The following is a 12,963-nucleotide window of genomic DNA, read 5'->3' on the forward strand; positions in this document are numbered from 1 at the left end:
ATATCATCAAATATTTTCTCCATTTTTCTATCAGTCAGAATCAGAGCGTAAAAGTAAACTATAGTGGGAGGAGTGCATGTAATTCCGTATCTGTACCCCTTTGCCACCTGGAAAACTACTTTTATGCCAAGTTCCCGAGTTACTAGAATGATTTAAATCAAGCTGGTCTCTTCAATCAATATTTTTTCTAAAGGAAGTGTGGGATATAGTGGAAGGAGCTTAGAAGTTCACCTGGGTCTGACACAGAGAAGACGAACGCTAGCTAGCTGGCAGACTTTAGCAGGATCAGAGCCAATGTTCAAAAAAGAAGGAAACAGAGCAGGGACAAAAAAAGTCCACTGAATTCTACTGTAATCTTTGAGCAGAATGATAATAATGGATGTCATTTTATAGACAGGACCCGGCTAAAGCCTCTAATGCCATTACCTCATTTAGTCTTTACAAGAATAATTATTGGTAGGTACCATTTTTATCTCAATTTTAACAATAGGTAAAAGAAGTCTCAATCATGTTGAGCCTCATCTTTTTTCTTTCATCCTCAAGAACACACAAAAATAAATAATTTTTTTAAAAAAAGAAGGCTCTGAAAGGTTAAGCAACTTATTCAAGCTTATACAGTAGGTGGCAAAGTTGCAATCCAAACTCAGACCATTATGATTCCAACCCCTAATCTTGGTTGCTAATATATAAATCCAAATAACTGACAACTCAATCAACCTTATTTTTTCCTGATCTCCATTTATATTGGAAAGATAAAAGCAAAGAATAAGATAACAGAGATTTAACTTTAAAACAAATTAAAGCATGTCCACTCTGCTCTCAGAGCAATACAAAGTCAGCTGTATTATTACCTCCATTTCCCATTCATTCATTCAGTCAATTATTCCACAGAAATTTATTACTAATGTATGTTTAGGCTGAACAAAGATCTGAATAGACAAGCCTATTATGTCTGTTATATTATATGCAAAATATGTACTGTATATGCATATTGTACATCTTTTATAAATGGGAAAGTTATACAAAATATTTTAAACACAATGGTAAACAGCCAGAAATATATTTTGAGGAATGGAGGAGTTCTACTTTTCTCACAGGTTAAATCAATTAACCACTCCCTTAACATTACAGCTTTTTGAGGTTTTACTGTAGTGTTTTATGTATACTTACATGATTTGCTAACAACAACTAAGGAAATGTCCAACTAGTTACCAGGGAAGCTCAACTACCTCTAACCCTGTAATTATTAGAATTCAATAATATACAAATCAATATCAAGATAGAAAAAAGAAAGGAAGGCCAAGAGTGTTCCTTGAGAAGACAGCTTCTCTTAGAATGATGGACAACCAGGTTTTATTTACTTCGTAGCTAATTTGAAAAATGCTTTTGAGGGTTGGAAGATGTTTGAGGAAATACAACTGGCTACTAGCCAACTACAATACTGCTTCCCAAAAGGGTCCACCCATCAGACTAGAATAACGGAGCTCCTTCTGAGGAGTCCAGGGAGGAATTACTGGAAATGGCAAAGTATATTAGACCTAACATTATCCCACAACATAACATGGTGTATTAACACTCTGCCTGAATTCAAGATGTTTATTGATTTCTTAAATCTTAACTAGGTTACATTTGCATTATATAGTACGAAAGAACCATTTCAAGTTATTTCTGTTCACATCTCAGGCTGAGTATTTTGCCTAAAATATTTCTTCCCTGCCTGAATTTATAGAGTGAACTGAGATGATACAAGTAACCAAAGTTAATCATAAAATATGTATGTGCATTAAATACTGCATTTATTCATAGTCAGAGGCCAAAATAATTTTTAAATGGGAGCATGCCTGATAGTAATATCAAATTGAGATAAATTTTTGAATGACAGTTTGATTGCATGGAATCTAATAATTAAGTTGATGTCCAGTGTTATGTAAAAGAAACAAGAAAAACATTTGGCCTAAATTCCTTTTAAAAAGTGAGATTGACAATTTAAGTAAGTGTGTACTAATTTCCTGCAGCATAACACTTGCTCAGGGGTCATATATCCTGCAAGCCCAACTCTCCAGAAAGACAGGACTAGGAAAGACCTCTGCACCATCAAACAAACAAAGTTTCATCAAGTTAGGCTGACCTGGCTCATATTGAGGCACGGCCACATTGAAGTTATATTTCACATAAGTCACTTCACTACCTTGAGTATGTTTTCAGCTGTACCCTAATTTACAGGGCTGCTGTCAGAATTAGTGTTAATAGAAGTGCCTTGAAAGTGCTGACACATAATAGGCTCTCCATGGAAAGTAATTAGCATAGTGTTACGGGCTAAATTGTGTTTCCCCAAAATTCCTATGTTGAAGCCCTAACCTCCAGTACCTGAGAATGTAACTGTATTTGGAGACTGGGACTTTAAAAAGGCAATTAAGGTATTATAGGTCATATGGGTGGGATCTAATTAAGTGTGACTCATGCCATTATAAGAAGAGGAAATTCAGGCCGGGCACAATGGCTCACGCCTGTAATCCCAGCACTTTGGGAGGCCGAGGCAGGTGGATCACCTGAGGTCAGGAGTTCAAGACCAGCCTGATCAATATGATGAAATCCCGTCTCTACTAAAAATACAGAAATTATCTGGGCGTGGTGGTGGGCGCCTGTAATCCCAAGTACTCTGGAGGCTGAGACAGGAGAATTGCTTGAGCCCGGGAAGCGGAGGTTGCAGTGAGCCAAGATCGTGCCACTGCACTCCAGCCTGGGCAACAAGAGCAAAACTCCGTCTCAAAAAGAAAAAAAAAAAAAAAAAAAAAAACAAAGAGGAAATTCAGACATATAAATAGACACCACAGGGACACATACACAGAGGGACCACCCTGAAAAGAAGCAGCAAGAGGGAAACTATCTGCAAACCAAGGAGAGAGGCTTCAATAGAAACCAAATCTGTGACACTTCCATCTTGGACTTCTAGCCTCCAGAGCTGTGAGAAAATAAATTTGTGTTGCTTATGCCACCCAGACTAATGGTGTTTTGTTGTGGCAACCCTAGCAAACTAACACCTATACTGATTGCCACCTTCTTCAAAGTAGCTTTGTGTGAGGCAAGGAAGTCTAACATTTGAGTGACCTTTGATTGATGCAAATTCCTCGACTTTAAGGTTTTTTATGTCTTCGGAATTCATACCCACATCTAGTACAGGGGTCCTGGCACATAGTACACTCTCATTAAGTATTTGTTGAACATATTAATGAGTGAATACATGAATGAATGAATGGATATTAATCAGAGGAAAAGCCTGTAGTGCCAGGTATGCTACCACAGACAGCTCACAGATTCACAGAACAATGCCTAAGTACTTATTATATGCCAGGCACCTTGCAGTAAACACTGTAAAAACCTAATGCAAAAATATAACTCTTTAGGAATTTGAAGGTGTTTTGAATAAGGAAAAATGGTCCATGTGACCCCGTCATTATCTTTCCAACATGCTGTGTAATCACTGGTCTACAGGGGCAGTGCTGTGTATGAGAAGCACTAGGCTTAAAGCCAGAACACTTGCCTGCTTTCTTGTTCTCCCACATACCAGAGGGCATTTAGCCATGCTGAGCCTCAGTTTCCCTTTTGTAAAACAGGAGTATTGATGCCTATCTCACCCCTGGCAAAAAGCTGTGGTGAAGATAAACCAGAAGGCATGTGTGTGAAAATGATCTACAGACTGTTACGTGAATTAAAGGCAATTAGTTCATAATGGTAGCCTTGAATCATTAAGTAAATACTAGTTTATATTCTGTACATTAAGTTTTAATATGAAAGGAGGCACATAAAAGATTTTTAATGCATTCCATTTAAATAGGTGATCTGCTTAAAAAGTTCAGGCCACTTAAAAGTTTTTCTGGAAAATTCACTTATGTGGAAGGACTCATTCTGGATGATTCTGGATAAATGTGGACACTCTTCATTTTTTTTAAGATGGTATTTCTGGATGATAATTATTTGAAAGCTTTTTTGCTTTGGGCAGGTTTGACCCTTAGATTCATGATTTTTATGAGTATTGTAGTAGTATCAATGAACATGTTCCAGTGAAAAATAAAATTTATTCTATTGGATAACAGTAATGCAGGAAAAAAGACATCTGTGCAAATAGCAATGTATTTTAAGTTGTCTTAGTTGTTTATTTTTAATATGTTTATATTTCAGTTATTAATTCTAAAAGTTGAAAACGGAAAACATAAAACTTTATTCCATAGACATATCCACAACACATTTAGTCCTGAATTACACACAACCAATAGAAAGAAAAACAAGAATCAAGAAGGGGTGGGGGGAAGAAAGAGCAAAATAGAGAGAAATAAACTCAATATGTAGCAAAACCCTGAGGTGTAACAGTAGAATTCAATTTTTTAAAATATTGGCAACCTTTAACTTTGTAATAAATGGTAACAAAAATTTTAATGGATGTTTAGATTTCTAATTAAATATTTACAACACAAATCTTCTCAATATCTCCTTTTCTTTGTTTTCAGTGGAGAGAATACCTAGTTTCATGTTGTAAATGTGTGTAAAGGTCTATTGCATTGTTTTTATAGAAACAATACCTTAATGTTAATGCACTGACAGCATAATCACATGGTCTATTATGAAACCATAACAAATAACTTTAAAATCTAAGCTGCCTTTTCACAATTGAGGGCATAAGCAGTTTTTAAATATCTTAGTAATAATATGGAGAATTGGATTACTTTTTCCAGGGTATTTTTGGAAGTAAGCCTGAAACAAAATTGTTATCCATTCACTCTAATTGGGCTGGGAGTAATAATTGGTTTGGGTTCTATACTTGTAACCCATGTGTCATCATAGGCTAAGCTTCTTCATTAATAAATGGAAGCATAAATCCTTGACTTCTAAAATTAAAGTGTGAATACAGTCAGATGATTGGATATAATTGGTGGAGATACCTACATAACAGTAGGTGCATTCAGATTAAGAAAATAAAACATGCTTTATAAATGCAATGTACCATTAGTATAATGTTCCTGAGTTGGCCCCAAAGCATCATTACATAGACTTGTCTTCAGACCAGGAGGATGACATACCATTTTGTAAATCTAATAAAACTTGCACCCAATAAGAAAAAAAAAAAAAAAATCTTATGTATTTTCTAGGTGTCAACGGTCTTCAGACTATTTTATGCTACGAGAATTTTATTTTCTTTTGGGATAAGCTTTGTTCCTGTCCTTCTCAATCAACATATTAATCAACAATTCCTATGCCATTATAGATACATTATAAATACTATTGCTACATTAACAATAGCTTATATTTATCATAAATGTATTATTGAGTATCTTATATTATTTCCTGTTTAAATTTTTTCTAACTCATAAAAATCCAAACACAATAACTTGAAAAAGATAATACAATGAACACATATACCTTCCACTTATATTAAATAATTAATATTTTTTCATATTTTCTTTTTCTTTGTGTAGATATATGCATACATTCTTAAATATGCCACAATATTATTATACCTAATAAAATTGAAAAATTATGTAATTTTTATGAAAAAAATTATTCCATAAATATAGAATATATAAATATAAATCCTACATTCTAGATCTAAGTAGTTGTTGTCTCACTTTAACTTATACCTCTGTCTCCTATATTTTCTAAATTGGAGTTTAGGTTAGTGGTTTGATTAGATATAGATTAAATTTTTGGCCAGAATAGTTTATAAAACTGATACTAGGTACTTCAAATCTTATCATATAGTAGCAAATAATGTCAGGCTGTTCATCTAGGTGTTATGCTAAGATTGACCATGTAGCAAAGGTGATGAGCACCTGGCCCCTCCTTTGTAAACATAAAATTTTCCCATTTCTGTTAGGCCATGAATATCCTGCTCCTCAACACCCTTTCACCCAATGGCTTAGCATGCACTGATCACATGCACCTGAATCAATTATTACATTAGGGACTATAAAGTGAGAATTTTCTGACATTATCATTCTAAACCTGGGAAGCTGAGGTTGCAGTGAGCCAAGATCATTTATGAGTTAACATTTTTCTCTAAAGAAGAATTTTTTGGCCTGGCACAGTTGCTCACGACTGTAATCCCAGCACTTTGGGAGGCTGAGGCCAGTGGATCACGAGGTCAGGAGATCAAGACCATCCTGGCTAACACAGTGAAACCCCATCTCTACTAAAAATACAAAAAAAAAAAAATTAGCTGGGCATGGTGGCGGGTGCCTGTAGTCCCAGCTACTCGGGAGGCTGAGGTAGGAGAACGGCATGAACCCGGGAGGCGGAGCTTTCAGTGAGCCAAGATCGCACCACCGCACTCCAGTCTGGGTGACAGAGCTAGACTCCGTCTCAAAAAAAGAAGAATTTTTCTTAGCTTTTTTCCCTTTCCCATAATTCAATATTCTTTTTATATTTTATTTTTTCATCTTGATAATTTGTCTAATGTAAATATTATTCCTATTTTATAAATGAAGAAACTGAGCCAAAAGAAGTTCAGCAACTTACTCAGCATAACTAGTAAGTGACAGATATGAACATGGAACTTAGATCTCTGACTCTTACTCCTATACAGTGGCAAGTATATCACAGTTACCTCCATTGATACGATGCATCTGTTCAACCCCTCAATAACCAAAGATTTTTTCCTGAAATACCTCAGCTGTGGAACTGTGAATAAGTCTTTCCTTAGAAAATTCCAAGAAAAGACATGTAGATGTCCCCAGTATAGGCTACAGGGTTCGGGTTATTATAAATGGAAAATGGCAGAGATACCAGACAAGAATTGGAATGATATTCCTCACCCCACATTCCTGTAATTAAAAGTCACACTGAAAATCTTGCAAACTTTTAGAGGAGGGAAAAATGAAATATAAACTCATCCAGTTTTTGGACCAAACTCTTGAAAGCAGCAGTTACACAATTTCCAGGTAATTCCCTTATCGGCCTTCTCATAGGCCATTCCCTTTTTGACAGGGGAGAAGTGGCCTTTTTCAGTATGAAGTTAATTTTGTTCCATTATAATGAAACCTACAAATGTTGGACATATTTCCACCTGAACAACCAGTACAGTCTCCATCTATGTATTTTCTTTTGCTCCTTTTTTTTTTAACCTTTTCTTATTTCTTTGTCTACAAAAGAGTTACTAATAAGAGCATATGAGGTTATGTAAGATAAATAGTAATCAAAGTTTCCAAATAAGCTTTTTCTACTCCTCTTTACTTCAGTTCCTTTTCTTTTCTCTCTTTTCCTCTTTCTCATTCTACTTTGATATTCCTTCCTGAAAAGAAGAAAAAAAGTTTGGCCACTTATTAAAAATACTTATTTTTTATTAACAAGCATTTAATACCAAGTGCCTGTGATTAGACAGATACGGTTAAAAAATATTAGGGACACAAACAGCAGTGAAAATTTTTCTAGAAACTGGCAGAGAAAGTATCTGTTATAATGTCATGTCATGAATGCAGAAATAAAAGTATGTGCACAGTGACTTAGGGAGCTCAGAGGAAGAACTGTCCTCAGCAACATGACTCAAAGGGCTTTCGAAGGTCTGTGCCTCCCGTAAGCACTGACAAGGGATGAGCAGTTGCTTCATTTCACTGTAACAGGGGAAAAAATTATGGCTGTCTGTTTATTTTAATTAAATAAGAATCTAAAGGGGAGATTATTATGAACAAGAGCTAAGCTCAAAGAGTGAGCCTGTAGGAAAAAAACGTTTCCTGGGTGATTTGTTGGAAAATGAGAGCAAAAACCCTGGGACCCTGAAAGTAATGTTCCTGAGCAGAATTTGCAAAATCACAGCCCAGCACAGGCCACAGTAGTGCATTCCCAGAATTATTCTTTCAGCCGTCAGCACCACATTTACCTCCCATCCTTCAGGAGCAGGGATGTTTCAGCTTATTTTATTAGATGATCTCAGATCCATATCAAGCCACAATTAAACAACAGAGCCCTGGGATGAGTGAACTCCCCCTAGGAAAGACCCCCCAAGACCCTAAGCCCATCTGTAGAAAGCCATGTTCTAAATTTCAATTGAAGTTGCCTCCTGAGTGAACTTGCTGTGTGACCTTGAGCAAGTCATTTAACATCCCTGTGTCTCAGTTTCCTCATTTGTACAATAGGGACCAGGCTGCTGACCTTCCTCTCAGGCCCATTAGCAATTATAAAGTACCTTGAAAATGTAAATGCTGAATTATAATTTTAATCAACAAATCAACCTTGGTGCTTTCCACTCAATCACTCCCTCTTGGGCAAACGATCAAAACCACTGGCTGACCCAGGCACTCTGAGCCCAACATTCACCCCTTGCACAAAACATGGCTTCTCTAGAGACCCACCAGGAGCCCTTTCCTTCCCCTGTCAGCACGCAGCAACTGCTTTTCAACCACTGATCAGGAAACTGGAACCCTAAATGTGAAGAGTATTCAAGTTCATGCTTAAGATATCTCAACCAACCCAAGGAAATTCTGATGAAGAAAATAACAGGCTCATGCCCAGTGATCTAGGAACCACATTTCCTCTGGATTTGTGAAAGTTTCTCAGTTGGAAAATTATATACATATTAATTAATTTTCTAACAAATATTTGCTGAACACCTAAAAAGTGCACACTGGAAGAGTTATCTCTTTACAGCTCAGCCAGTAGGAATCCTACAGCAGTGAGACCAATGTTCTGTGGCCCAGTGATCCCTGCTAGATTAAACCACAGTTTCAAAGCTAGGCAGTCATGTTACAGGCCATCCAATGCCTAACAAGGACCAAGTGGTAGGGAAGAGGGGCTGTGCAAACACACAAGCACATAAGTCTTCGGTGGGTGTCTGCCTTTGCCTGACCCTCAGATCTCTCAAAGAAGTTAGTCTCAAACATTATCTTTGTAAAAATGACTTTAAAACAGAAAAAGCAGTCAATCAAGCCTTGGATTAGATTTTAATTGGACACTCCTCAATTTAGAATAATAAGCATGCCAATTCCTTTAATACTAAATAGACTTTGAGCTGAAACCAGAGATGCTTCCCTTATCACTTGTTGAGTAAGTTGGGTCATAAACCTAAGTTCAAATAAGTGCAAAGAAAATATCACTAAAATTAATTAACAGTTTTAGACAGAGTAAAACATGGACCCTTAAAGCGGTTGTATTTTCTTTCACACTTAATGTGAGCCATTTAAGAGCTAATACACCTATCTTCATCATTAGACATTTCAGCAATTATTAGCCATAAATTTGGTATGATTGCACCTGTCAGGAGCTTGCAAAATAAGTCAATGTGTAGAATAGGCACTGGGCTAGGAGTTAGTAGATAGATTCAGGACCCAAGCAGACCACTTTCTAACTCTGTGACTTTGGGGATCACTTAAATTCTCTTATCTTGCATTTCTTCCTTTACAAAGTAGGAATAATAATAAGTGTCCTTCTTACATCCAGGGTCATTGTGAGGCACTAATGGGATGATGTATGTGAAAACATTCTGTGAACAACAAACCACACTCCAACTTTAAGGGATAATGGTGAGGATTACTTCTATTAAATCTTCATGGGATAGGTGAATTTGGAAGCTCCTCACTGAATGAATTTCAAAAAAGGTATACACATATTAGTATAGTGCCTGTGGGTAGTAATAAATATGCATTGATTATCATGAGGAGAAAGATACGAAAAAGTATTTTTCTCAGATTCTGTTTTTTATTAAAAAGATGTAACTGGCTTTATTATGCTTTTCACAGCTATCACATTTATGATCTTTGCAATTAACTTCTAAAATATTCATATTTAAATGGCATGCTATAAAAATAATGGATTCAGAAAATTATCATATGTGGCAAGAGTAAAGTAAAAAACAAAACATTTCTCTCCATCCCAAGAATTTTCAGAAGTTACAGAATCATAGTTAATGAAATTCAGTGTTCTCTCAGACAGTATATACTCATGAATAGAATATTATTTTGAAGATAATTTAACTCCCCAGTATTACCAAAGCCTACAGAATACTGTTACTTGCTATGATTATATACATGACAAAATATAATAAATGGATGTACAAGCAAGTGAAATGCAATATAGATTGCCAAAAGAGTTGTGAAACAAGTGTACAAATGTTAGCAATATTTTGGCAAGTATTAGTATAAACAAATTAATGTAAAAATATTAAAATAACATTTAAATGAATTATAGGTACATTTTATAGCAATGTAAGTTTAGTCCACATTGCACTTTCTCTGTAAAAAACTTTTTTCACATTTTTCTGAATACCTTTGAATACATTCACCTGCCATTTATTATTTATTTAGAATATCACAATTTTTGCTCTGTGCACAGAGAAGATTTAGGATAATTTTTTAATATTATTCTATATAACCAGCCTTCATATACTTAAAGACAAGTTTGGAAGCAAATATGCACTCAAACCAGCTGTCCAAAATGGCTAACTTACAAGACAGGGAGGATAAAAAGTCATTGATGAAGGGAAAGGAAAGATAGAATCAATATTCCTCTCTCTCTCTCCCCCCCCCCTTCTCTCTTCCCTCCTCTTCTTGCCCCACCCCTGGTCTCTGTCTATCTTTAGGAGAGTGTGCAAGAGAAAACCACTAAGGAGGCCACCGTCTTTTATCCTAATCTCAGAAAGGACATGCCATAACTCTTGCTGTACTCTACTCATAAAAGCAAGGCACTAGGTCCTGCCAATACTCAAAGGGAGAATATTACACAGGGTATGAACACTAGGAGGCAGAAATCATTAGGGATCCTCTTAAAACCTGCCTACCATGAATAGCATTGCATATCAGACTTAGATTACTCAGGAAATGCAAAGCAATGCCAGGTATATTTATTATATTTGTGATTAGAATGGAGCAAAATTAATATGATTAGCATAACTGACTCTACCATAAAATCTTTGATGAATCTATTTTTTTCCAAAATAACCCAATTTAATCATTTTCAAAATTGTTTTGCATCAAACCCCTAAACACCAGAGAGCACCTAAGATGTGCCAGGCACTGGGCCCAGTGCTGACAGAACAAAAAAAGCCTCTGCCTTCAAGGGGCTTTTCATTTTGAACTTTGCAAATTCTTCCTACATTTTGTAGTTATTTGGACTTTGTTTAAACAAGGAACAATTGCTCCACCAAATAAATATGGACTTACATGTGACCTTACAAAGAGCTGCAAGACACTCAATTATCAATGCTTCACTAAACTTTAGACCTCCTAGATAAATAGATGAAGACTGATTTTTGTTATACTAGTAAGTAAAAGAATTAGACTGCCTGTCCTAAGCCACAAGGTAAGAATATATATATATGAATATATATACATATGAATAAAATAATCCATTTTACCTGAGTGTCTATCCAGTTTCCTAATCACTAGGTATTACCACATTTCTCTGAGCTCAACAAGCCAGCCAGTATAGGATTATCACTAATTTCACAAACCTACTTATATAGTTCATTCTATCTCTTTATCCTCTTTATCCCTTGATTTACTATAATTGCAAAAGTCTTCACACTCTGCAACTCTGTTAGCATTAACTCATTCAGCTTTTCTCTGTCCTTGTTATTGCCTTAAAGCATTTAAGTATAACACCACATAATTGTTTTACACCTCCTCTTTTTCATTCCATAGGATCATGTTTTACCATAAATCTTTGAGACCACTTTCAAAAAGCCACATCAGATATATTTTTGTTCTTTGGAGTTCTTGTTCTTTAAGGGACTTGTAATCAGTTCAGTTCAGCTTTGATTAAGTTTCTCTTAGTTGACACAGCCTAAAGGACCATGTTTGCATTCTAAAGGACTTTGATCTTCATCTTATGCACCAAACCAAATCATGCCTATTCCAGTAGTTCACATTAGAATTTCCAGTATCTCCCGTTTCTTTCCCTTTCTGAAATCAGATAAAGGGATAGTCTACAGATGACTGATAGTCAGTTAGGCAAAATAGCTGAGTCCTAACTTAGAATTGGCTCTTTATCTAAAGTAATTTCAGGAGAATTCTCACATAATAACATGATATTCTGTAGTCCATTTACATAAAAGTGAATTCAGTTATGTTTCCCATAGTTTATTAGGACAAGCTGGAGATAATAACAAATAGTTAAAGAATACTAACCTATTCATATCGCTGTTGATTTGACTATTCCATCGTGATATAAGATGCCATACAGAATGCATTTATGGTGTTTGACACCTACTTAAGCCTTTGACACTTCATCTGCTTAAGGCTTTGGCACTTCAACTCTAATTCATATGAATAAGAAGGCACAATGAGCAATATGACTGTCAGGGATCTGTAACTCTGAAAAACTTAGAGAAAAGCATTTCTTAAGAACGGACCTGGCCGGGCGCGGTGGCTCAAGCCTGTAATCCCAGCCCTTTGGGAGGCCGAGACGGGTGGATCACGAGGTCAGGAGATCGAGACCATCCTGGTTAATACGGTGAAACCCCGTCTCTACTAAAAAGTACAAAAAACTAGCCGAGCGAGGTGGCGGGCGCCTGTAGTCCCAGCTACTTGGGAGGCTGAGCCCGGAGAATGGCGTAAACCCGGGAGGCGGAGCTTGCAGTGAGCTGAGATCTGGCCACTGCACTCCAGCCTGGGCGACAGAGCGAGACTCCGTCTCAAAAAAAAAAAAAAAGAACGGACCATAAAATATAGTTACTTACACCATCGAGTTACATAAACATCACTGGATCCATGAGTTTATACCATAAAATCTAAATGTATGTAACAGTGAATGGTCACAGGAACATAAATTGCTGTCACTGACAATTAGGCAATCTGGGACCTGTAAGGAAACTAAATGTGTTCATGGCTTCTACTGCAGTTAGTAATATACAATAAAGAGCAAAACAGAGCCTCCAGAGGGATTCTGAAAAAGGTTGTAGACACATGTTCTGAACCTTAAGGTCCAACAGAAGTGTATTTAGGTCAAGGAAAAAGATTGAACAAGAAAGAGCAGAAACAGAAT

The sequence above is a fragment of the Macaca mulatta genome, chromosome 17 (assembly GCF_049350105.2).
Source record: "Macaca mulatta isolate MMU2019108-1 chromosome 17, T2T-MMU8v2.0, whole genome shotgun sequence".
NCBI lineage: Eukaryota > Metazoa > Chordata > Mammalia > Primates > Cercopithecidae > Macaca > Macaca mulatta.